The sequence below is a fragment of the Lepisma saccharinum genome, chromosome 2 (assembly GCF_977018435.1).
Source record: "Lepisma saccharinum chromosome 2, izLepSacc3.1, whole genome shotgun sequence".
NCBI classification, from domain to species: Eukaryota; Metazoa; Arthropoda; class Insecta; order Zygentoma; family Lepismatidae; genus Lepisma; species Lepisma saccharinum.
In genome coordinates, this window is record NC_139230.1 from 212,094,565 (window position 1) to 212,122,000 (window position 27,436).

The following is a 27,436-nucleotide window of genomic DNA, read 5'->3' on the forward strand; positions in this document are numbered from 1 at the left end:
TGGTACTGAAAATCATTATTTTGGAACAGTTTTTTCATAAATAATAGAATTATCTCTGCTCTTAAAACAGTAGAATTTATTAATGATAGGATATCATATGCAGTTTTACAGGGTAGGTGGTGTAAAATTATTTTAAGAAACATACACGCCACCAAAGGAAGATAAAGATGATAATACTAAAGATGATTTTTAGGCAGGGTTAGAACAGGTCTTTGATACATTTTCTCAGTATGATATGAAAAATCTGTTACGTTACTGTAATGCACAGATTGGCAAAGAAGATACATTTAAACCCACGATTGGTAAAGAAAGTCTTCATGAATTAAGTAATGATAATGGTATAAGATTGATTACTTTTGCAACCTCAAAGAATTTAATTGTGAAAAGTACCACTTTTAAACATAAAGATATCCATAAATATACCTGGTCTTCTCCAGATGGTAAAACTCATAATCAGATAGATCATATTCTCATTGATAAGAGAAGGCATACTAGTATAATTGACGTTCGTACACATAGAGGTGCTGACTGTGCCAGTGACCATTATTTAGTAATTGCTAAATTAAGAGAAGGACTCTCAGTGATAAATCATAAGCAACAAAATCTAAAACTTCTAAAATTTAATACAGGAAAATTTGCTGATGAAAGAATTAAGAAAGATTACCAAATTAAACTGTCAAATAGATTTGATGTTTTGCAGGATTTAAATGATGAAAATATAAATGAAACAGACGTAAATAAGAATTGGAAGCACATACGTAATGCAATAGAATCAGCAGCTAAAGAAAGTATAGGATACCATAAACCAAGAAAAAGTAAGCCATGGTTTGATAATGAATGTCATAATCTAATAGAAATAAGAAATCAGGCTAGACTTAGGTGGTTAAATACCTCTGATGATACAAATCTAAGCAATTATAATAGAATAAAGCGAGAAGTTAACCGCACGTTTAGAAGTAAAAAAAGAGATTACTTGAAAAGCAAAATTAACGAAATTGAAACAAACAGCAAAAATAAAAATATCAGAGATTTATATAAAGGTGTAAATGAGTTTAGAAAGGGGTGGCAACCTAAAGTAAACTTGATAAAAGATAAAGACGGTGATTTTCTAGCTGACCCAAGTGATATTTTAAATAGATGGAAGAACTACTTTAATGACCTTTTAAATGTTCATGTAGGAGATAAATCAGAAGTAAATGAAGTGCACACAGCAGAACCTAACTTGACTGAAGTTAAAGATGCTATTAAAAGGCTAAATAATAACAAAGCACCTGGCATTGATTTAATACCAGCTGAGTTAATTAAATATGGTGGAAATTCATTAATATGCCAAATTCATAAATTAATTTGTTTAATATGGAATAAAGAAGAAATCCCTCAACAGTGGAAAGAATCCATAATTGTTCGTGTTTAAAAAAGGTGATAAAATGAACTGCAATATTTACTGTGGAATTTATCTACTCTCAACAACATATAAAATATTATCTAACATTCTTTTAACAAGACCAACCCCATATGCTAATGAAATTATATGTGATTATCAATCTGGATCAACTACAGATCAAATTTTTCACATTCACTTGAAAAAAAGCGGGAATATAATCAAAATGTCCATCAGCTATTCATTGATTTCAAAAAGCATATGATTCGGTCAAAAGAGAGAAAATATATAATATATTAGTAGAGTTTGGAATACCTAAGAAGCTTGTTAGTATCATATAAGTATGCACCAGTAAAACAGAAAGTAAAATTCGTGTGGGTATTAATGTGTTTGACAAATTTACAATTCATGATGGGTTAAAACAAGGAGATGCATTATCTCCATTGCTCTTTAATTTTGCCTTAGAATATGCTGTTAGGAAGGTAAAAGAAACTAACGAAGGACTAAAATTAAACGGCGTGACTCAGTTGTTAGCATATGCAGATGATGTAGACTTATTAGGGGATGATATAAATACAATTAAGAATAATGCTAAAATATTTTTCAAAACTGCTAAAGAGATAGGTTTGGAAGTTAACAAAGAGAAAACTAAATATATGCTTACAGGCCGAAACCAAGTGTTAGGTAATAATCAAAATCTAATTATTGATAACAACTCGTTTGAACCAGTTTCGAAACTCAAAAACTTAGGAGTAATATTAACAAGTAAAAATTATATTAAAGAGGAAATAAAAAGTAGGCTTAATTCAGGAAATGCATGTTAATTCTCTCTTCAAAAACTTTTGTCTTCTCGTTTAATATCTAAGAAACTAAAAGTTAAAATATACAAAACAGTAATTTTGCCTGTAGTATTATATGGATGTGAAACTTGGCCCCTTACATTGAAAGAGGAACATAAATTGAGAGTATTTGAAAATAAGATCCTTAGGAAAATATTTGGACCTAAAAGGGATGAGGAGACAGGTGAGTGGAGAAGGTTACATAATTTAGAACTACATATTTTGTATTCATGTCCAGATATTATTAGAATAATTAAATCAAGAAGACTTAGGTGGGCAGCTCATGTGGCAGGAATGGGAGAGGAAAGAGGAGTTTACAGGATTCTTGTTGGGAATCCTGATGGTAAGAGACTTGTAGGAAGGCCAAGACGAAGATGGAGGGACAACGTTGAGATGGACCTAAGGGAAATCGGTAGGGATGGAAAAGAGTATATAGATCTTGCTCAAGATAGTGACAAGTGGAAGGCCTGTGTTGCTGCAGACATGAACCTTCGGGTTTAAGAAGGCTAGAGAGTTAGTTAGTTACTCCTAGAAAAGTGAATGTTTCCAAAGTGGAAAAGAGTCAGTAAGTTATAGAACATGGCATTCATTTAAAAAAGTAGTTTACACCTCAACGCGTGCTCCTATCAGTTCTGGGCCGGTAGGGGAGATGCGGGTAATGTCGGTCACCTAAGGGAAACCTTTCATTACATCCAAGGAAAGCCACTAAATGTCTGCAAAAAAATCGCACCCCATACTGCATTCTTTGTACTACGAAACTACCTAGTCAAATTCATCGAATCCTTTCTTACTTTTTTATCAAAAATAAAAATCTTAACCAACTGCTTTGACCGCAATTCCCTACACATGCCGGTAATAACGGTCACTAGGTTCCTGGTATATACAGTCAGAAAAGATTTTGTTTTTCAAGTTTCAAAACATGTATTTCAATTTTACTCATTACAATTATGATTTATATAAGAAATTACTTGAATTTATAGATATAGAAATAATAAAAACTTCTTCTCTGTAATCAAAACTGATAAGCAACAATTAAAATTACGTCTTGTAAAGAAAAATGTAATGTCCTTTCGGAAGTTTTCAAATAATATAAAATATGTTTTGAAAAAAATAAGTAAAAATTAACCTACATAGAAGAGACAGAAATAAAAATAAGTTTACTGACAACATTCAATGACACTTTTTCATACAAGAATCATACACAAAATCTGCAGGATCTTCATTGCCACAACACTCTGAATGAGCACATATTCCACACCCCGTGCACCGATACCACATTTCATTCTTCCTTCCGAAATCTTCACAATAGAAACTCGTCACATACTCAGCATCTGAACCGACGGCAGGCAAATCATCATCGCTGTCGTCATCACAAAGTGCTACTACTCCCAGATCTTCATCCGACGATGACACAAGTGATTCTTCATGAGTTTTCTGGCTACGCAGTTTTGTTCTCCTAACCTTCGTTTGAGTTTCTTTTTTTCTATTCTGCACATTCTTCTCCTTTCTTCTGAAGCCTCTTCAATTTATTCTCCTTTTTTCCTCTAATATCTTCTTGATAGGGGTTCTAGTGATGATCTCAGAATGTTGTTTCCTTGGTCCACCTTTTTTTGCTTCTTCATGGACGATGGAGGTTGAAGGGATAGGTGAAATATTTTCGAATGGACAAGCTACTTCTCCTAAACTTCGACCTGCTGGTGGTGTAGAGGGAGACTATTTGTGTTGATTTGGTGAAAACTGGTTCGGTTCACATATATCTAGATGAGATCTTGCTACGTTGTCCTCCTGAACATTAGAAGTGCATGGCTGGGAGGGTTCAGCTCGTTGTTCAGCATTGGATTCAGCGTGGAAGACAAAATCTTAATCTGAGAAGACATTCCGATCCAGAGGGTAAATTCCTGCCGTTCGGAAGCCTACTTGAAGGCATTGCCTGTGTTAATAAAAAATGAATTATTTTGAAAATTAATTTTCTTGAAACGAAAATGTATAGGTACACACAGTTTTACATGATTCCTAAATATTTGGTCAAACCAGCTAAAAAAACAGTAGACACTAGCCTACAGCCATCATACCAAATATTACACTTTCTGGTTGTTGCAGGGAATTACGGTCACGTGCAGGGAATGCCGGTCAGTGTGACTGGGATTCCCTGCACTGACGCCATTATAAAACAAAAATCGAGGTCATGACAACTATTAATATTTTCTCACACTAATACCTCCACATCATAGAGCACTTAGTAGGTATTGACACCCAAAATAATTAGAACAAAGTAATAATAATAAGGTATACCTACTGTTGTCAATGTGATGTCCAAAGTTTACAAGAAAAACACTCGAAAACGAAAATCCCCTCTAACTGCGTCGAGAATTCGCATACAACTGAACCAATGGCGAGGGTGTTTCTCCAATCCCTCGAGTTGATAGCAGCACTAGTTGGGAGTCTCCACTGTCCTTTCCAGCTGAGAAAGCAGGGTGACTGCGATTCCCAACTGACTGTGATTACCTGCCTTTCCTCTATATTGTACCTAAAAGGAATGTCACTTCAATGTTCTAATACAAAAATTGAAATGTTTTCATTGTAGTAGAGTGTGATTTGTATTTTATTAAAACCCAATGGCGTACACAATACCAAGTAAATGTTTTAGCATTCATGCTTGGACTCTGATTAATGATTTCCATATTTTCTGCACTTAGCTTGATAAATAACGTTAATATATTTACTTTCATATGGCTTACACAAAGCTATACATATATGTGTCATTAATTAATTAATTAATTAATTAATATCTTACACAAGTCACCCTTCTATATTGTGAATTCCCTTGTGTTTTCATTGTATTTCCATTCAGTATTTGAGTGACAGAACTTCGTGCTGTTATAATATATTGAAACTACAAATTTTATTGTTTGTTTACTTTAGATATTGGTTCCCGGATGAAGTACATATATTGTGCGACAACTTAATGCATTTTCTCCTTTTAAGTGAAGGCGGAGTTTTCCTCATTTTACTAAATATTTTCTTAGTGTTTCTCGGATTCGCTATAAATTCTAGAAATCCTTTGTGCTTTAAGATCTTCAAAAACCCACGTAGTTGAGTTTTTAATTTTTAATGAACGAGTTCCCAGTAGGGTAAAATCTTTCTCAAGCACTGCATGGACTTAAGAGCTTTTCAATTCAAACATTTCTTAATGATCTGTGCTGGTTTGAGAACTACTTCAGTGTTTCAAACTACGATTTCCTTTATAAAACTTCGTAACCAGCATGAGCGATGAAGAAATTGATAAAACTGAATTGATTTGCATTATGAAATTGGTGAAATTGATGTAATCAACACCTTGCTCTAATACGTTTGTCTCTTATACTCTAGAGTATAGAAATGTAGAAAATGTCCTCGGAAACCACTTGAGATGAGTCAAAGTTGCTCTGAAGGTCGTCACACACTTTTGTCTTTGTGACCCTGAGAATTTGAATTATGTAATAAGAGCCTACTATGGTTCATGTATGCAAATGCCATTTATTCGGTTAAACGTACATACAAACAACTGAAACCGCTAGCTATATAATGAAATAAGCTCGTACAATAACATTGACAGTTGCAATTAAAATGAGCACGTACCTTGTTACAAGAGGTGTTGGAAAGGTTGTCCTACTGCATCGACACATTTACGGCATCTTTTTAGGAAAATTACTTCAATTTCTTTCCTGATATTTTCTTTCAATTCTTCTATGCGCTGTCCTGGATATCTCTGGAGCAAGACCGTTCGCCGCCACTCCACGGACAACTCGACCGTGTAAAAAAGTATGAAAATTAAAATAGAAAATGCAATGAGAAACCTATTCCACAAATACTCATACAGACAAACGCACATTACAAATCATGAATAACCTAAGATGTATCTAAATATTCGTGGTGTCAGGTAGGTGCACGCAAAATACAGATTAATTCTTTGTTGCTCCAGCATTGACGTATGTGGTAACGCTCAAGTGTTGCTTTTGCAATTGAAAACATGTATCCCGTTCTTCGATATTCCTGAGTGACGTAGCAGATGAAACATTTTCTGGTAGAGCACTCCAAGCCCTTGTGGGCTATAGAAAGAATAGACTTCCGAAGCGGAATTGTCAATTTCGAATATCGTATGAGTGTACTGAATCTCTAAATGTCAGTTTATCAAGAAGATAAGTAGATACTTTTAATTCTAATATGTTATACGCTAAACAACTTTGATGCCAAAAAGTCACATGTTTTTGTATTATGTATTGAGCCTTCATTTTTCTTAGTCAAAAGACTATAACGAACGCAGGAATTATATATTTTTCCTATTCTTTTTTTTTAAAATACATATCACAATACCAAGAAATGAATATACTCGACATTCGTTTCATTCCATCTATATTCGTGGCAGGGCAGAAGTTGATACTTTCCTTCGTAAATTTCTATCCCTCAAAATACCTTGGATAATACATGACTTAGAGCAATTTAATGTCTTTCGTCTCCTTGCCAGCTTCCTTAGGAGACTCTAATAATACGCTTTTATAGACTGTAAAAGCTGCCCGAAATTGTTCTCACTACAGACAAGCAGCAGCTACCGCAGTTATTGACGCGCAAGGTTTCAAGAAGATTGTGATTTTTGTAATGTTTCCCGGCCGCTATTACGAGCCGAAAATAGCGATCGATCCATTAGAAGGAGAGAAGACATTACAAGACTGTTGAGCTTTCCCTCATTTCTGCTTTCATAAAGATCTTATTAAAGAAAAGGAAAATCCCATTATTCCTAAGGGTTTCCCCAGAACCTTGTTTGTGATGCTGTGAACGGAGGGGGGAGAGAAATTGCAGTGTAATCAAGGATATTAAATCCTTGTAAGAAGTAAGCAGCATTAACCATTGCAACGACGAAGAAAAACAAATGAAGGTGCCGTGGTTCGCACGTACAACTACGTGATGTTTTGTTCCTTGCCCAATCACGCAAATAGGTGACGCTAGTGATTAATTTTTATTCAACGGGAACTATTTTAATAGTTCGGTGTCACTTGTTATGTGGCATGTTTATTTTGATGTTTTATTAAACGCTTGTTTCACTTTGGTGGAAGCACAGTGTCCACCTGTCCGTCTGGCACTGTTTAGTATTGGCATCCCACCAACTACTATAACTTAAAAAATGCAGTTTGGCGGGACTTCTATCCCACACTAATCTATTAAAATATACACTCCTTACAAAGAGTTTGAAACATTGTTATATTAGACACAGCAAGTTTGTAATATTATTATATTAGGTAATAGGTGATAGGAACGGTGGCATATGTCGGCGAAAAGAAGAGAACGTCCACGAGACAGATACCATGTGCTTTTGCATTCCAAGGCCCTGTCTATCACATATTCTCTTGACTTACTTGACTTAATTCCTGTTGTTCCCTGTGGAACATAGGGCATCAACAAAGCATCTCCACCTGGTCCTACTGACGGCAATTCTCTTCACTGCATTCCAGCTCTTTCCTTCCTCCAAGGCGTCAGCGTGAACAGATCTTCGCCACTTCTGTCTAGGCCTCCCTCTTTTCCTTCTTCCCTGCGGGTTCCAGTCTAGTGCCTCTCTCTCGACAGCCTCATTTTCCTTCCTCAACGTATGCCCTATCCAATTCCATTTTCGCCGCTTTCTCTGTATGGACTCCTCCGTTTCTCCAAAGTTCTTGGTTTTGAATCACTTCCGGCCAAAATATATTAAATTGTTTTCTCAGGCAGCGATTGATGAAAGTCTGTAGTTTAGAGGTGATCGTTTTTGTTACCTTCCATGTCTCAGACTTAACATTACTTAGAAAAATACGAAGCTTGGTATTCATAGATATTTTCTTGTTTTTCCATACTCAATAGAGCCTCACAAATTTACTGTTTGCTTTTTGGATACGTTGAGATACATCCTGTGCAGCCTCTCCGTCTTTTGCCACCACACTACCCAGGTAAGTGAAGCTATCCATATTTTCAATAATCTCTTCACCGATACTAAACGTTTCTGTTTTTGTGGAGTTAATTCTCAGTGCCTTGGTCTTCTTGGAGTTAATCTTCTTTGCATTTTCTATCAAATCTGCTAGTTTTATTTGCATATCACCATGTGCTTCAGGCAAGAAGCACAAATCATCTGCAAAATCAAGGTCTTCTAGTCTGTTATTCAATCCCCATTGGATACCACGTCTTTTCCCTCTTATTATATTTCGCATCACTGCATCGATCAAAATCAGGAACATTGTGGGTGATAATATGCAACCTTGCCTCACTCCAGACTGCACATTTATTGGCTCAGATACACGGCCTTCATGTATAATCACGATAAGTTTCTCGGATAGGACCAATAATTTTTGTCGTTACTCCATAACGTTTCACTTCCTTCCACATTGCCTTTCTGTTGACAGAGTCAAATGCTTTCTCGAAGTCAACGAAAACTGTGTAGAGACGAGAAAAGAAAACAACAACATATTCTCTAATGTAACAATATTCCAAACTTTTTGTGAGGAGTGTATTATTTCTATTTCTTCGTCGATCTATCAGTGAATGTTTTCAATTAATGCCTGTCGATAGATCCTGGCTATGCATATCATAGGTCTCCAAAAAGTATATGGGAAACTAAATCAATCCATTAGCCATCTATTGGCAGTTAACGATGTACATTTGTATTTCGTATTGGTATTTTTTTCAATAAAAGAATTCCTCTTATGCTGCTTTTGGCTACTAGCGAAGATAAAGATAAGTGGGCGATTAGATTAAATTAATGAAGGTACATCCACAAAGATCATTCATGTCCACACCAAGACTCGAACCCAGGGTCGTCGGTGGCGAGATCGAAAGTCTACAACTTAACGCGATCGGACACCGAAATGGCTATACTCCATCTCAGGAATTCCTGGAGCAAGGTCGCTCATAAATGAAGAGAACAGAAGAAAGCTAGTGGGCTGAGCAAAGCAGAACAAGTGCCTGCTAACCGTTGTTAGGCTCGGTTCCTCCCCCCCCACGCAGTCCCCTTTCCTCTCACGCGTCATTTTGTCGAGCCCTCACGAGTGACTGCGTGCGCAGAGAATTCTTTTAGTTCGCTCGCTCCACAGATTCCCAGGACAAAGTTCGTATAATAATTGAAATAAGGAATTTTTACGGTTGTGAGAAAGAGTTGCGTTTCGATTCTTATAAAAGTTCTCCCTAAGAGTAGTTTAGGTACAAAAAGAATCTTGATTTGTTCTAATTGTACAACAATCACACTCACTCGATTGTCTGAAAAGGCTGATAATTATAATATTGAAATGTTCCTAATTTTCCCAAGTTTCCGGGTTGAAAACCTTCTTTTTTGGTGCTGCCAACTTCTTTTTTCGAGTTCATTGTAGGCGTGATGATTTTTTCAGCCGATTTGAAATAATGCTGGCACGGTTGTAGAAAAGTTGTCAGTAAGTTATATGGTGATTATAGGGCTTTCCCGATGATGTAGTGTTAACGTCGTTGCTTTGTAATCAAGGGGTCCCGGGTTCGATACCCGATGGAGACACATAGTAGTTCCGACTCAAACTCAAACTTCCATGGTGATTGTAGCAGAAATGTATCTCACTTGTTTGCTTTATCAAAAGTCCGTGCACTGTGTGCAGCACGTTGGTTGTGTAAGGAACCGTCGGAAAAATATATTCACAAACACACTCTCCCATCGCCCAGAGTTTTGCTGGTTTCCAATTCAGAGAGTTTCCTGTAAAATGTGAACATAATATGATAATTTTTGTTTAACCCGAGGTGATAACGGAAGGATTCAGCGAAGTGTGCACTGACCTGTATGCAGCTGGAAAACCAGGATCATACGAGAAACAAATTCACTGGGAGTGCGTCCTTTGTGTGGTTTATCGGGGGTTAGTAAACCCTTTTGTGAGGTTTTCAAGCGTGAATGCAATTGTGAATCTGCAGTGTGTCGATGTGATTATACGAAGGATATTTGTTCTCTTTTTTTCTCTCTCAGATTTTTCAATATTTTTAAAACGTGAAACGTACGCGATTTAGTTGATCAATTAGTAAACAATTACAACAGACCATTATGTATTTATGTTGGGATTAACTGAATATGTCTTGATATGAACGCGCTTTCTTATTAACGAAGTAATTTGTTTAAAATTTATAAATATCATTCGCAAATTCATCATTCATCTAATTCTGCGGCTCAAATCCTATTCTTAACTTTTTCCCTGATTATTTTATCTGTCCCCAAAATATGTAACCCCTCAAATGCTCCTTTCTTAACATTTTGCCTTTATTGTAAGAATTTCTAATTGTGTGAGAACGTCACTATTATCAAACATATACAAAGCCCCGGGGTGTCCCTCTAATCGCACTTCTGAGAGTTTTGGGGAACCCCACAGCCTCTTTATGCAGGGGCATTTTCAGTAAAATTCCTCACCTGTATCATCCAACCCGGGACTGAACCCGATTCTCCTGCGTAGCAGACTGTGGAATTCTAGCGGCTCTTGACAGGTCTCTCTACCAAAGAGGAAATATTGTGATAAAATATTTACATTCCCTCACATGTTACGATGGTGGGAATTATAAACCTTGTTTTTAATATAGAGAAAGGAAATTTGGGAAATAATGTAAGAGAATATTTACCATGCTGCTTCTTTACAATGAAAGCAGAGATTTCTTTTGAGACTTGAAACACTGAACTAAGCATCGTTCTAGCAGAAGGAAATCTTCTGATGTAGCCTTCACCGATTTACATTTATCACAAATGCGAAAAACGTACTTAACGTCGTTATGAATTAATAAATAAGGAAATAATTTCCATGTTCATGAACTGTAGTTACAGAAACGACATAAGAGCAAAACTTACGAGTCCCAGTCTAGACAAGCCTTTCGTTTTGTTTCTCCTTTCATCATTTTAATCTAACCATTGTTTATTCTGGTCATTGCCCTTACCTATTGAGCCGAAAAGCGTGACATTAACAAAAATATATTAAAAAAATGAACCTACTTTATTTCCAAAATGGAATAAGAGAAATTAATTTTTATCCAATTTGACTTTTGTTGTTGCTTCAATATGCTACCCGATAGCGTATCGCTGTGCCCTTCTAATCAGGATACAAGGTTCAATTTCCGGCAAAAACATATTCAAATCCTGTGTTTTTCTTGCATCCCAAGGAAAGAATTCCAATTACGGTTACCTGTTTTAGTCAATTGTCCTGGAGCCCGAAGAAAACTATGGATACTATCTGTAAATATCGACTGTGTATAAAGTGAGCTCAATGAAAACTCTTTTTTTCTTTTGTTGCTTCAATTGAGCTTCAAATTTGGTGGAACTACAAGTTTCAAGGAAGTTTAAAAAATATATATGATTATATTTAATTGTATATGATATATGTATGATGATATATATGATTATAGCTCAATGAAAAACTTTTTTTTTCTTTTGTTGCTTCAGTTGAACTTCAAATTTAGTGAAACTACAAGTTTCAAGGAAGTTTAAAAAATATATATGATTAATGTCAACTTAAATTTTCTGATACCAATGTGGAACAATAACTTGCATTTCTGACAAAAATCTATAACCGCTATATCGATACCATGTTTTACACTGAACAGATGGGTTCTTCAAACCACGTTATAGAACTTTCCGAAACCTCTTGTTCCTTATTCAGTCCTCGATTGTCGATTTTCCTTCTTTTGAAATAAACTGTCGTGCATTATTCATCAGCATCAAGCGGAATTAATAGGGCACCGACTGCAGGGAGGCTCAGTATTCTATTGCGCTCTAATCCTTTATTGCAAACTATTTACACACTTTATGGTTAGCTGCGCATTTTATTTGCACATAGCGCTAATACCACACCATTTTCCTGAAAAGCAATTTTTTTAACTAACCTGAATCGAACGGCGTAAATACAATTGGGGAAACAGAGAAATGACACGTGAATGCTTATATTTGTCGAATGCAGGTGAATGTTATTTGATGTGTAAATTAGTTTTTTATGGAAGCGAAAATGGGCTATCGCAGTTAATTGGTTTACCTTACGCTAAATATACAGTAACGAGATTAGCAACGACACATATAATATCTACACGTGTAGAATCGTACGTGTTGTAGTCTATAATGCATTCTGCATTTGCGAGGTGATGTCCAAAGAATTCAAAATACACTATGAAGTCAGTCAGACAATATTTTTTTATAATTTGTTTTCTTACAGTACATAACCTTCAATTCATATCATTCACGATTTTGTTACTTGTGTTTATGATATTCAGTTGAAGTTCTGCTCAAATTTTGACATTTGGAGATGTATACTGCAAACATTTAAAATCTACCACCTTGGCAAAACAGTTGGTATTCGTTCAGTGTATCATTCAAGATTTCCGATCTGTACTCATTTCTTTTTTCACTTTTTCTGTCTGTATTTGAGAAGTCCAGTTGTAAGTTAAAAGAATATTTTCTCTCAAATTGTATGTTTCGGTTTCACTGCAGTTGTCGTATCAGCTTGTTAAATAAGTTCAAATGGATAGAAAATCTCTGCCGAAGTAGATAAATAAATGTTACTGATTGAATTTTTAAAATGTTTTCACTCAGCTCGCACAACGCCTTACCAATTGGTACCTGAACGTGGCCGTTGTTGAAAGGGGGGAGGTAAGTCCTACGTAACATCCATTATTACCGAGATCGAGAACGTGTGAAGCCACATCTTTACGCCCGTATGACTTTCTCATGGTACGGTGTAGTACACTGGGGACAGAAAAGTCGAGAGGAAATCTAACATTTAGTTAGTGTTGCGGTTGAGATTGAAAATATTTTGACCTGCATCTTGATTTGACAATAATTCAAGCCTCTATAGCTCTTTGACGAGAGAACCTGCGGGTCCATTGTTTAGCCTCTTCCCGAGAGCTTCCTTTTGTGCAGTTCATTGTTTGAGTTTCACGGGGGCTGGACATTAGCAATGCTGCGAGGCAAAAGCAAGTCGAGGCAGTAGATTGTGGCGTTGGATGTTTTAGGATCAGAAAACCCTTTCCTGTAATAGAACCCGCTGTTGTTCGTCTGCTCGGAGCATGAAGCTGCGAATGGTCGGCCAAAGACCAATTTGGTTTCGCGCAACCGGCATCCTCCTCTTCACTAAGGCTCATTATCATCAACTGTGATAACACGAGTTTTCACTTAATTCCTGCAAGTTTCATTCGCTGAGTTACTTAATCTAGGGCATTTGGAATTGACAGTGGGCATTCCAGCCTAACGAAGTCTTAACGGTCGCGACAAATGGTGCTCAGACTTTCTCATCACATTGGGTTTATATGGTAATGAAGGTACGGAGATACATGAGGAAATTGCTGACTTTCACCATAAGTGCTTTGTGCCTTCAACACAGATCACATTAGTTTATTTGGTACTGTGTGAAAGTAGAACGTACAGCGTACTGGACGAACAAGTTAAGACGATGAAAATTTCCTAATGGGTGTGTGTTATATTAACCTCCTCCTCCATTTCATCCATTTGATAATTCCCCTATTTCACATTTGTTTATTACTCCCTCTGTCCCATAATTATTGTCCGGTACACTTTTGTTTGTTGTCCCATAATAATTGCCCGATATGCAAACCGTGGCATTGGTGTATACAGAAGAAGAAAATGAAACACGGGAATGTGTCATACAACGTTATTACTCAAGGATCAGTACAAATTGGCCAATCAAGTATCCAAAAGAACCTGAATAAAAAGTTACCATTTTGGCATACCGGACAATAATTATGGGACAGAGGGAGTACATGTTTTTATTTTACGTCGGTTTTTGTCACTTTTCTGATTGCGTCGATGGAGGTGAATGGTGATGAGATGGACAATTTCCAACACACATGGATGGCACACACAGATGATTATCCTGACTGTAAGTCCAGGCGCCATAGCATCGTCAGCCAGAGTGCACTACGTGGAAGAGAGATTGACACTTTCATATTCGGTGTTACACACGTTTAATAACAAATTAAGTTCATTGAATTTGACACGATAAACAGAAACTGAGTGAAAAGTATGGATCAATCTGAATCAATATATTTATTGTCAGTTCCTTACTGCCTGACTCAAGTCACTTTACTCTGAGTTGTTAGTCTTTTTTCCGATAATGGTTTCTGTCTTTCCCGACAGCTACACGAATGCTACGTGCTTCAACATGAAGGCGTGTGTTACACCATATTTAGCCTCAGTACGTGCAATATAAAGCATAGTACGATTCTGGTTTCGAGGTCTTGTCAAACAATATTTTCAATTATCACGCAATTGCTTCAATTAAGTAAAATTACTTACAATACTTACAAAAGGTCTTAGCGAGTGAACTAATACGTATTCTACGATGGTATTTAAACTCGTGTATGTTTAGTGTGTTTAAATACAGGGTCCTTTTTTCCCCTATGGGCGCCTGACGGCGGCACGATTGGCGGCCGCCCGGACGCCAACTCCCGTCAAATCGCGTGCGATATCTCCGCTATGGAAGCAGCAAGCTTCGAAATGACTTCAAATTCTCAGAATTATAGTTAAAATTACATTCAAAATAAGCACGTTAATTGTCACGGGGGATGTTGGAAATGTTGTTCTCGTGCATCCACGCCTTTTTGGCATGTTTTTAGGAAATTTCGCGGAACTTTGGTAACAAGACACGGTAAAAGGAAATTTCCTAACAGCTCGCGGCGCAAGAGCGGCAACTGAAACACGTGGCTTTGAGCATAACTTGTAAATTTCTTTCATAACCCCATTCCATTTCAGTAACTTCGCGATCTCAGTTCAGTCGTATTTTTAAAGTGTTACAAGTGTTCTTGCGATTTTCTATTGTTTTGTAAAGTGTTCGTTAAGTGTTATTTCTGTTTTGCTATAGTTTTAATAATGGCTCATATGGCCTCCCCGATGGTGCAGTGGTAGCTTCGTCGCCTTGTAATCAAGGGGTCCCGGGTTCGATTCCCGGTGGAGGCACATAGTGGTTCGGATCCCATTTTAAACTCTGTCCAGTTCAGATTGGCCTTAATGTGCATAAAGTGGACTTAAAACACAAAATCAATTAAATCCGAAATAATGGCACATACGTACAGATTACACGTCTGGCTACCATGCGAGAGACCCGGGTTCCTTCCCCGGCGGGGGAGAACTCGGAATTTTTCCACCTGTTCAAGCGGCTCCGCCGCCCACCCAGCGTCGTATAAAGTGGGTACCTGGAGGAAACTCCGGGGGTAAAGGCGGCCAGGGGCGTGGTGCTGATCACATCACCCCCACCTTCGGCCGTGATCAAGAATGTGTGGTGTGGGGCCCTAACCCCACACTCCCTATACGCCTTCATGGCGTGCTGCATAGCACAGGGTAGCACTTTTTTTTACTTTACGTACAGATTACAACAAAAAGATTTTATGTAAGATTCGTATGTGATTACAAATTCTTGCGGGGACGTTCGTAGACGATTTTCAACAGAATTCCCAGGTGTGCCTGTTCAACACAGAAACACCGTGCGAAACCTTGTGAACAAATTCAGGGAAACAGGATCTATTCTCGATAAGAAGCGAACGGTAAAACGGCGTGTACTTACCGAGGATAAATTGCACGAAGTCGGAGAAAGATTAGATCATACTCATCAAACATCCCTCCGACGACTTGCACAGGAATTAGGAATTTCCGTAACAACAGCATGGCGAGCTACCAAATTTTTAAAATTGAAACTGTACAAGGTCACTGTTGTCCAGGAACTGGTACCACGCGATAACGAGAGTCGGGTAAATTTCTGTAACTGGAATTTTGGGAATGTTAATGGTGGGGTAATTGATCCACGTTTAATATTCTTCTCTGACGAAGCATGGTTTCATTTAAGGGGCCATGTTGCGTCACAGAATAACAGGTATTGGAGCTCAGATAAACCCGATTTTATACACGAAACTCCTTTGCATGACCAGAAAATCGGTGTTTGCTGCGCATTAAATGCATACAGAGTTATAGAGCCCATATTTTAGGAAAATACCATAAATGCACAGAGATACAGTGACGACATACTCACACCATTCTTCGAACAACTAACTGATATTTAATGCCAATCAGGGATTTTCCAACAAGACTCTGCCACCTCACACACACAGCTGAAGAGTCGTTGGATTTCATTCAGAAAACTTTTGAAGACCGGGTTATTAGCAAAGGATTGTGGCCCCCACGGTCCCCTGATCTCACAGTATGCGATTTGTTTTTTATGTATGGGGGAAATTGAAAAATAAAGTCTATGCAACAAGCCACCACACATTAGAAGAACTGAAGGAGAATATCAGGAGAGAAACTTAAGCAATTTCAGAAGCTGAACTGTTGCGTGTTAATGGAAATTTTCTGAAAAGATGCCAGAAATGTGTGGATGCAGGAGGACACCATTTCCAGCATCTCTTGTAACAAGGTACGTGCTTATTTTGATTGTAATTGTAATTGACACTTTAATGATTGTAACTGTATTTGTTGCAAGAATAAATTTGCAATAATTTTCATAACATAGTAGGCCATTACAGTAAAAATTGGAATCTCTGAGAGTCCGATCTGCCACCTTTCAAAATATTTTTTCTTAATTATTAAGGGCAGTGCCCTCCCGTCGCTACGCTTTCGACGCCAGTATTGCCATGAAGCCAGAAGTACACTAAGCTTAAAGAAATGATTGTAGTTTAGTGAAACAAAAATAGGGGACAGTGCCAGTGGCGTCAATTTAAATGAGCCTTTGGGGCTCGAACCCACACAATAATTTGCCTGTTATATATATTTTTTAGAAATAAGTCTCTGCGATTAAGAAAAATTTTCATCATTATAGACTGAAAGAATTATCGCAAGTTTAATTACTAACTGTTTTCAAAATGTTACATAATTTTTATATGAGACTTTTCAGTGTCCTATATAATTTACACCATCCACGGTCATCACTACTACAAATCTAAGGGAGGTTAAATAAGGACTTACTGTATAAACAGGATCAGGATTGATAGGCACTAAAAACTTGCAAAATAAGCAGGCAAATAGAAACAAAATACAAAATAGGTACTAATCGTTCTGCACATTGCGCTACGACGCCAGGGGTTCTAGGTTCGATTCCTGGCCTGGGCATGGATGTTTGTGAGTGTTCATTCATCAATTTCATCATATCACTCATCTCCATCTTCGCAAATTAGCCAAAAGTGGCACAAGAAGAGAAGTAAAATAAATGAAATCAAATCAAACTAAACGTGCTGAACATTTTTCATAATTTTCATGGATTAGGCACTGAAACGTTATCTTCGAAAGAAGCACTTGTGACTAAAACAGTCACAAAAGAACACTATTCCTGTGAAACATGAATACCACTCACTCAGGCACATAGTGGTTCGGATCCCACTTTAAACTCTAGGTCCAGTCCCGATTAGCCTTGTCATTGCCTTGTAATCGAGGGGTCCCGGGTTCGATACCCGGTGGAGGCACAAGTTGTTCGGATCCCACTTTAAACTGTAGGTCCAGTCCCGATTAGCCTTACTGTGCATAAAGTGGACTTAAAACACCAAATCACAATCACCGATTAGCCTTACTGTGCATAAAGTGGACTTAAAACACCAACTCAATCAATAAATCAATGAATGAATGCCACTCAGAAATGCCACGAGACGGTTTTTTAAACATAAAGGCCTACATTATCTGGCCAAGGAAAAAGAAAAGGGATTTTATGACAAATCGTTAGCCTATTATTGCACAAAATTTAAAACAAATCTCCGGGATCACCCTACAAATTTCCTAAAACCATGCCAAAAACGAGGGATGCACGAGGACAACATTTCCAACATCCCCCGTGACAATTAGCGTGCTTATTTTGATTGTATTTGTAACTGTGATTCTGAGAACTTGGAGTCATTTTGAGGCTAGTGGTTTCCATGGTGGAGATATCGCACGCGATTTGACGGGAGTTGTCGTCCGGGCGTTTTTCTACCTGGTTAATCCGGGCAGTAAGGAAGAGTGATAATTGCAGGGAATCGAAGGAAGAACACACACGTTAGTATGGACTAATCCGCTATGGCAAGAAATGAAGTTGAGCACAAAAAGCGGTCGATCACAGAGAGAGACAGAGAGAGATATTACTAACATCTTAATTTCAAACTGCACGGATATGTCTTCTTTACATGTTTGATTTCTGGAGCGATTTAAAGATTTATCGGGATCTATTTTTGAAGATGTCAAACATTTTCCTTGAGGCCTAAAGAGCAGGCTCCAAAACGCCTTTCAGGCCTTCAATCTTGGGCGTAGTTAGCCTCGCTGGGTCACGAAGACTTCCAAAAAGACTAACCGGGCCACAGCAGAATCTCTATGTTGGGTGAGCACGGAAACACGAACCCCGTTGCTGCCGCCGTTGAGATAATTGTCTAAGTTATTTAGAACTTTCTGAAGCAATCGAATATCAAACAAACACGCGAGATGCTTCAACGTCAACACAACAATAATTAATGTTCCAGTATCACATGAGCCACCGTACTCGAAATACCTATATTCAAAGCAATTTTTAACATCAATCGGAATTTTGGAACACCTGCAACGAAGTGTTTATTAGGTCATGTACCTATGAGAGTTTGGTGTATGGTAATGCTTCACTGTGCTTCAATAACAGATTATCCACTCTAGTTGTTACCTAGAATGGTCTTATTTAATTCTGAAATGGTTGAACGTAGTGGATTACTATATCAGATCACCCTTCTTGATGAAGAATTTTCATCAGTTTCAATTTTTAGAGGTTTACGGAACCTTCAAGGAGTTCTTAAGTTAAGTTAGTCTTCACTTTTATTATTTCTCCCAACTTTCGATCAAAAATCTAAACATGGAGTATCGAATCCATAATGAGTATGAATGAATCCACAAGCAAAAAGTAAAAAGTAAAGTGCTCCCCGGTGCTTTGCACCATTTGCACCATGCCATGAAGGCAGGGGGTGTGGAGTTAGAACCCCACACTATTTTGATCACGGCCGAATGTGGGGGTGATGTGAACAACACCACGCCCCTAGCCGCCTTTACCCCCCTTCCCCAGAGTTTCATCCAGGTACCCACTTTAGACGACTCTGGATGGGCGTCGGAGCCGCTTGAACAGGTGGAAAAAAATCACGGTTCTTTCTCTCGCATGGTAGTCAGACGTCCTAACCTAGCTATCGCGGCTCTGTAAGCTACCGCGAATCCATAAGTAATGCGATTATATTTGTTAAAAATTTGCAACATTATACAGCGTTATTTATTTGTAACATTTTGATTAGCCGGCCTCCGTGGTAGAATGGTCAGTGTAACGCGCCACGAAGTTAGATGTCCCAGGGTCGAACTGGATGTATCATTGTGTTTGTCCCATCACCCATCCACAGTGTTACGGTAAAACGTAAAATAACATTCAGAAAGAAAGTTTAGAAATAATAACTCGATTGTTAAGCATCCGTGTATGTTTTTCCTCTCATTTTCCGCCAGTTTTTTCTTTATTCTTTCTCTCTATCGATTTTCTGCTATTTCTCTCCTTCTTTCTGCCCGTTTTCTTTCATACTTTTCTTTTCTTCCTCTCAGGATTTTTCCTTTTCTTTCTTCCCCTCTTCTCTCTGGCTTATCTACCGGCATTTCTTTCTCCCTCGCTTCTCTTTGTTTCTCTCTTCCATTTCCATACTTCCCTCTCTCTCCCCCCTCTCTCACGTCCATATTTCTCTCTCTCTCTCTCTCTCTCTCTATCTCTGTTTGCTTGTTTCCTTTCTCTTTCCTTCTCTCTCTCTCTCTCTCACTCACTGTGGCTCATTTAATTCTGTTCCTTTCTCTCATTCTGCATCGCTTGGTTCACTCCTTTTTCTGTAACACTTTTTTCTTATGATGACATGTAAACATGATGTCAATATGTCCTACTTAAGCATGCATATTTCAGATTTTCTGCTGGCACCCATGTAAGAAGTACGCAAAATGTTGTGGTATGTTCATAAAGAATTGGGCAGCGCACGCGCACGCACACACACATACCTATCTTTTGTTAAAACAAAACGTTATTACTTTTATTGTCACCTATAAAAAGGTACACTCACCTCGCTTAGTACCTCCTGGATCTCCCCGATGGCGCAGTGGTAGCGTCGTCGCCTTGTAATCAAGGGGTCCCGGATTCGATAACCGGTGGAGGCACATAGTGGTTCGGATTCCACATTAAACTGTAGGTCCAGTTCCAAGTAGCCTCACTGTGCATAAAGTGGACGTAAAACACCAAATCATCCAATCAATCAATCGCTTAGTACCCCGGAAGTTTGTTTCTTTATACAGCATATTTGCAGAAGATACAATTAAACCTACAAGTGTATCAATATACTCTGTATAAAACACATCTTATTACTAACTTCATTGTCTGTACCATTGTGTACAGCCAGAAAAAGAACACAGATTGTGTGTGTGTGTGTGTGTGTGTGTGTGTGTGCATGTATATAGAGAGAGTTTGTGTTTTAAGTTCACTTTTATACACAGTAAGATATACTTCATATAGGTATAACCTAAAACTTAATAGAGTTTGTAGGATTGTACTAACCCTTCATGCCATGAGTCCGGCATATCCATATATACACATGTTCTTAAAATAATGAAACTATTGAAACAAATAAGCATGTAGATTATATTGCGTAAAGTAAAGGAAAAATGAGGCCAAAGAATGGGAGAGCATAAATATAGGCTGAAGGAAAAGCAAAAGTGAAAAACAGGATACTGAAGAAACCGTGGCCAAGATATCGGAGATATGCAACAAAAGACGAAGCAAAGTTATTGCAGCTTTTTCCCTTTGGCTACCTGCCATGCAACCACGTTATTGAATTTCATTTACTTACTCACGTACTATGCTATTGCATCTACGTAACGAAATGTCGAAGCATATTTATGTCGTCTGCGGTTTGCCCGTCTCTCTGGAGGAAGTGGACGTCGTGGAGGAATGTATAAATTAAGATTACGAGAATATCAATCGGAACTTTCGTATGGCCGCATGCGAACTTAGATGCAGATTTAAGTGATCCACGACCAATTTAATTCACTGAAGGGGTTGCTTCCACCAACAAGCCCTGTACGGGTAACAAAATATAAACAGAAAAGGAATCCTAGTCGTGGCACCCAGAAAGTTGAAACGCAGTGGGTAAGTAAATTTGCTTCTACATTACTGTTGAGTATAAGCTTCTGGTTGTGACATACCCAATTCTTCTGATTTGCATACGAACCTGCAATCAGGAATTGCATCCGTCTAATAAAGAGTTACATTGGCATGAATTGACTTTACTCTCAGATTTATGCCAGGGTTGGCCTACATTTTTACTCGAAAAGGCACAAAAATAAAAATAATTTAGACAAAATTGTTGCACTTGTATTTTTAAAATTTTGCATCGCTTTTCTGTCACTCTTACCTAATCACAACGATATGTACAAAATGGATGATTGATTGATTTGCTTTATTTTACTTTGCTTTTTGTGCCACTTTTGGCTAATTTGCGAAGATGGGGATGAATGATGACATGATGAAATTGATGGACGGACACTCACAAACATCCATGCCCAGGCCAGGATTCGAACTCGGGACTCCTGGCTAACCACTCCACCACGGGGGCCTGTACAAAATGATCGCATGAAAGTAATGAAGGGACACTCACAAAGAAACACACATGACCAAGACTCGAACCTGGAACCCTTGGTCGTAAGTCCCCCAAATAAGATTGTGTATTTGAATATTGCATAGAATTTCGTGTTAAGAAAGATTACAAAGAAGAATATACTACTTTGTCTCGTTCGTTCTCTTTTTGTTCTCTGCCCACTGAACAGTTTTTTCACTGCAGTCTCCAGGCTTTCAGAGCATGCCTCTTTAGCTTATCAGTGTATCTTCCATTTAATTTAATACCACCTGACAGCTGATATCTTCTTCCCCGAACTTTTCCCTCGTTACCAATCCAAGCAGGTAGTTCCTCCTTAGCCAGTTTCCCAAACAATTCCTTTGTCTTTTCATGAACACTCCAGTATTGCTCTTTTTGCACCAACTCTTTGCATCACTGTTTCGTTTCTTACTTTGTCTACTACGTCACTAGCTCCATTCTTCGCCATAGCCACATTTCTAAAGCTGTTAGTCGCTTCTTCGTAGCGTCCATGGTTCAACTCCACACAAAATACACCATTCGTTCTTTCCTTAAAGGTCCACGAACAAAAACACTTCTTCTTTAATAAAATTCTTCCTTTGCCATTGATATTCCCACCTTGACTTTCTGACTGCAGCTCATGTTATTGCTTATAATACATCCTAGGAATCTGAAGTTGTCAACTTGTTCTATTTTATCGCCCCATGTCCTCGTGTAAATTTTTCCTTGGTTTTCTTCCGATAACCATTTTTTACTGAATTCAGAGTGAGAGCTTTAATGAAATGTAATTTGAAAACTGTTTGGTCTATTCATGATTGATTTGGTTTATTTCACTTCGCTTTTCTGCCACTATTTGGCAAATCGCGAAGATGAGGATGAATGATGAAATTGATGAAGGGACACTCACAAAGAACACCCATGCCCAGTCCGGGATTCGAACCCGGAATCCCTGGCGTCGTAGCACACTGTGATGACCACTCCGCCACGGAGGCTCTTTGGTCTATCCATTCTATTCATTTTAATCGTGCTTGCGACCAATAAAATTTTTCACCTCACGACTTAATCTAAATCATCTTATTGGTGATAGTTGCGACAACAAAAGACAATTTTTTGCTTAAATTAGAGAAATCGGAAATACGAGTGACAGAATGGTGCGAAGCAAAATAAAAGCGGGAAGAATCAAGGGCATTATGCATCGGGGTTGGTCCCCAGTTTTGACGTCGAGGAAAAATGTAGGCATGTCCCTCCGCAACGAATTAAACACACCTGTTAAATTTCATTTGCTCTCCTGCCTCAACTCGAAATTGTCTATTTGATGCGGACGAATTTCAATCCCAGCCACCCGACGCGTGTTTGCCAGGCATCATGCGTGCTTTGCATGTCAAAAAGTGGTTTTGCATTTTCCATCTCCTGTCTCTTTGCTAAACACCACACAAAGAAAAAAGGGGGAAGCAGTGCAGGCCGCTTTCCAGCGAAACATGAGCATTTATCGGAAAAAAAGCACCGTGCAGCATGGTACTGAAAAAAAATTGCTTTTCATCCGCATGTTCTGATGGTAACACTTCAAATGCCCGTGGACAACAGATTTTACTTTTTGGAGTTTACAACGGTTTGATAAGAGTTTGCTTTCCCCCTCCCTCTTCGTGTTACTCCCAGTGAAGTTAAACAACTGAGGGGGCGGGGGGATGCAGAAAGCGTACCAAAAACTGACATTAAGATACACAGCAATTTTGAAGGACTTTTTATGCGACATATATCATGTTTAGTTCTTGCCTTTATTTTAAAAATCCTACATCGATATCTCGTGACATTTATCGGCGAGTTGGCAATCGGCCAGTTTAACCAAGTCGTAAACCGTAGGTATCAGAATAAAATAATTTGATTAGTCTTCGGAAAGTTATTTCGTATGTAACTTAATTGTACTGGCAGTTAGTAATGCTGATTGTAAGAAGCCTATAAGCGCGGGTTTATGTTCAATATACAAGTAACGTTATGTGGAATAAGAATGTCGATATATGAGTGAGATGGATATTTGGAACAAATATTATTTTTTTATTTTAATTCTGTGTTTTTCATTTTTTACTCTCCACAGAAAGAATCAATAATCATTTTGGCTTCTATTATGAGAAAACTCTTATTGCCTATTGTCATTCACGTAGTAATGAGGGAGCACGAGTTTCGTATTGGAGTTCAGTGATTGCAATTCGAATGGTATGGAATTGCTTGCACTTGCTCTATGCATGATAAATTGGACGGTCTGCCATAGATTTGTACTCGCATGCTATGAAAGTTTATCATATGCACGTTCAAGGAACAATAATCTCAATATGATATTAATACAGTAAAACTTCTCCTAACGGACACCTCTAAATTACGGACATTTTTAAATTCCCCGGCAGAAATACATGAGGTTTAATGGCAATATTACTTCTCAATAACGGACATTCTTAATAACTGACGCGAACACTGAAAACTACTGTACCTCCCTAACGCAAGTAAAACTTCATAATAATGGACAGCTTGAAAGAAAACGGTCGCAATTCCTGGAATTCGACACAACAATGGCCAGTATATCGAACCTAGCGCGCATTGTTTCATGTTATACCAAACGTATTTATTTTTAAAAGTGCAGACAGTAGACAGTATTCTTTGTGATTATCTTGAGAAGTGTGTGTCACTTCTGCTACGTATTTTCTTTTTTGAAATTTGTAATGTATGTAGGGATACTTTAGTAAATTTAAATTCACCGTATGTAGTACAGTATTTTGTTCCTTGAATGTAGGAAAAAAAACATCGTGTTCGTAAAGTACGTACTCTAATATACTTATCCTATTGTGTAACATCCTACACTTCTTTCTGAATAGGGGACACTTCTTAATAACGGACATTTTTTCCCCCAGGCCTGTCAGTTATTGAGAAGTTTTACTGTATATGTAAGAATTTGCAACTTTTGCCACAATCTAGTTTTGGAACTGAAATTTACATATGGAACCGAACAAGTCAACTACTGTGCATCAGAAACTGAAATCGTACTTATGATTTCTCTATTTGGTACATCATAGATTTTCCATCCACAAAATTTGTAAAACGCAGTTGTGTAAACTATACTCTATCCCGGGAATGTTTGGAGCAAGGTCGCGCAGAAGGATAGGGGATTGGCGGAGCGAAACTGTATACGCTGATATAAACAGCTTGGAGCTGCAGTCCCTTTTCCCCCTCCACGTAATCCTGTTCCCTCACACGTGTTCATTGGTCGAGCCCTCTCTAGTCACTACTTGCGCAGAGACTTGCTTTCGTTCTCTCGCTCCAGAGATTCCCGAGACAGAGTGTAGAAAATGACGATTCATTCCTGAAAGCGATGGTGAATAAAAATACACTTGCTTGAACCAAGAACCTTTTTCTCACTGCGCATTACATTTAATTCCACCGTTAACCTAAAATACAATAATATTTATTTTAAGTACGTAACAAATTCATTGTTGACTGACAAGCAGCAATACCAAATTGTTACTGCAATACATTTCAATATTGCTAACTTGAAGCTCACATTAGATTAAAAATTAGTCACATTGTGCAAAACAAGCATCTCATAAATGTTCAAAAATATTAATTAACCTATGCACTAAACTCGTTCGAAAGTGCATATAACGCAATGTACGAGTATATTGTCATTTTCAAAGTAAGGTTACATCAACAAGTGCTCATCTTTCGCCTCTTACTAATTGTTCCATATCCAATGACGCCATTTGAGAATTTTGGCGGAGTCGGGTTCAGGCTAATTATTGGTGGGCCAGTGGCGCCAGTTGTTCCTCTGGTTCAGAGTACTGAACTAAAGTCTTCCTCCAGGAAGAATGTTAAATCTAATAAAATTTGCGCTATAACACACACACTGCAATGCTAACAATATACCTCATAATGCAAATATGCGAACTTTGCCAATCGCTAATCACAATGCGTTGTAATCAAAGGGTCCCGGGTTCGATACCCGGTGGAGGTACATAGTGGTTCGGATCCAACTGTAAACTGTAGGTCCAGTCGCGATTTGCCTTTCTGTGCGTAACGTGGACTTAAAAATAAACTCAAAAAACAAAATAATCATATTGATGTCGAGTTTTTGGACTTTTAACCATACTGTTTTAAATTTATATGTATCTACGTTTCGGAGACTGATTCTGTCTCCGTCCTGAGGGTAGTGTGCTATTCTCTAATTAATCACTTGTTCCTAGTCCCCAGGAACACTTTTCATAAGACCTAACTGGGGCTCGACCTACTAATTTTCTACGGTTTAGCAACTGGTTTTTCTCTTTTTTTGTTTTCCAAACCTTTCACTGTGCTACTGATTGTTTCTAAAAAAGGCATTGAGATATCCTATCTACAATTTCTAGTAGGTTTAATTCTAATTTTTTTGTTCGTTTTGCTGTCTGGCACTTTCCATTTTTAAGATCACAATTATTGCTTCTAGAAGAATATCATCACGATATGAACTTATACATTACATCTTATCCGGATTACAGAGAATATTTCAAAACATTTATTTTATATTTTTGAAACGAAGAAAATTCACTTTGGGTACCAGCACTTTCTCTTCGCACTGTTTTAACTTCCTGCTTTCGGAGTGGAAGCAGTAGCCATGATTTAAAGCTTCCCGCTTCTCTCTTTTTTTTACGATCACATTCTTGTAATTAATGAATGAGCACAGTACATTTCATTATTAAAAGGGATATAAAATGGCAGCTGTGGAGTTAAAGAAAAGGACGTAAGTTTTGGGTCTAGAAATATTTTCCAGTCAGTTTCCTGGTCGGGAAAAAGATGTAGGCTATTTCCTCGTCTGGCCCTTGTCTCTCTAATATTAGAAGTTCTTGCGAAGGAAACTTCCAGCATCTTCTTCTGCTTCAGTTGGCTGGGAACTTTCCAGCAGTGGCCTTTAGACAGATACTTCTCTCTCCCCCGCATACCGAAGAAAAAGGCTGACCGCCTTCAGGAAGCTCGGATCTTTGCTGTTACCCTCTTTGAACTCCCAGCCAAAACTCTTTCACCGCCACAAAAGAAACCGTAGCAGGTTCTTCTGGTAATGAAAATACTTCACAAAGAAAAGATTATCTTCACTGAATAGCTGATATATTCATATTTACACGTAGAATAAGATCATACAGTTTGTGTTATACTTAATAGTTTTTGATCTATTATTAATAATAAACAAATGTGAAATCAAAGAAAACAGAATTAGTCCTTGTTTCCATGGTACAAAAACACTAAATTCACTGCCCAAGGCAGTTTTGTTAATATAAAAAACACTATGCACGTAACGTTTCGAACCTGAAGAAGGCCCTGATACAGGGTCGAAACGTTACGTGTATAGTGTTTTTATATTAACAAAACTGCCTTGGTCAGCGCATTTAGTGTTTTTGTAAAATCAAAGATGTTGCAAATTTTATAAAAATTAGAGATCACTGAAATTATAATTTGACTGCGAGGAGACTCGGGTTCGATTTTTCGAAGTGGTGATCTCAGAGCGACTCTAGGGCGCACCCAGCCTTAAATCTACGAGTACCTGTCGACAACCATGGGGATAAAGGCAGCAGGAGCATGTTGCCGACCACATCACCTACAGTATGGT

At 38.0% G+C, this 27,436-nt stretch overlaps 1 protein-coding gene across 1 annotated transcript in view; it reads left to right on the forward strand.

Annotated features, from left to right (window-relative positions):
- The window catches only part of LOC145981178 (uncharacterized), a 327,477-nt gene that overhangs the window by 133,644 nt on the left and 166,397 nt on the right, over window positions 1–27,436 (forward strand). The window lies entirely within an intron of this gene.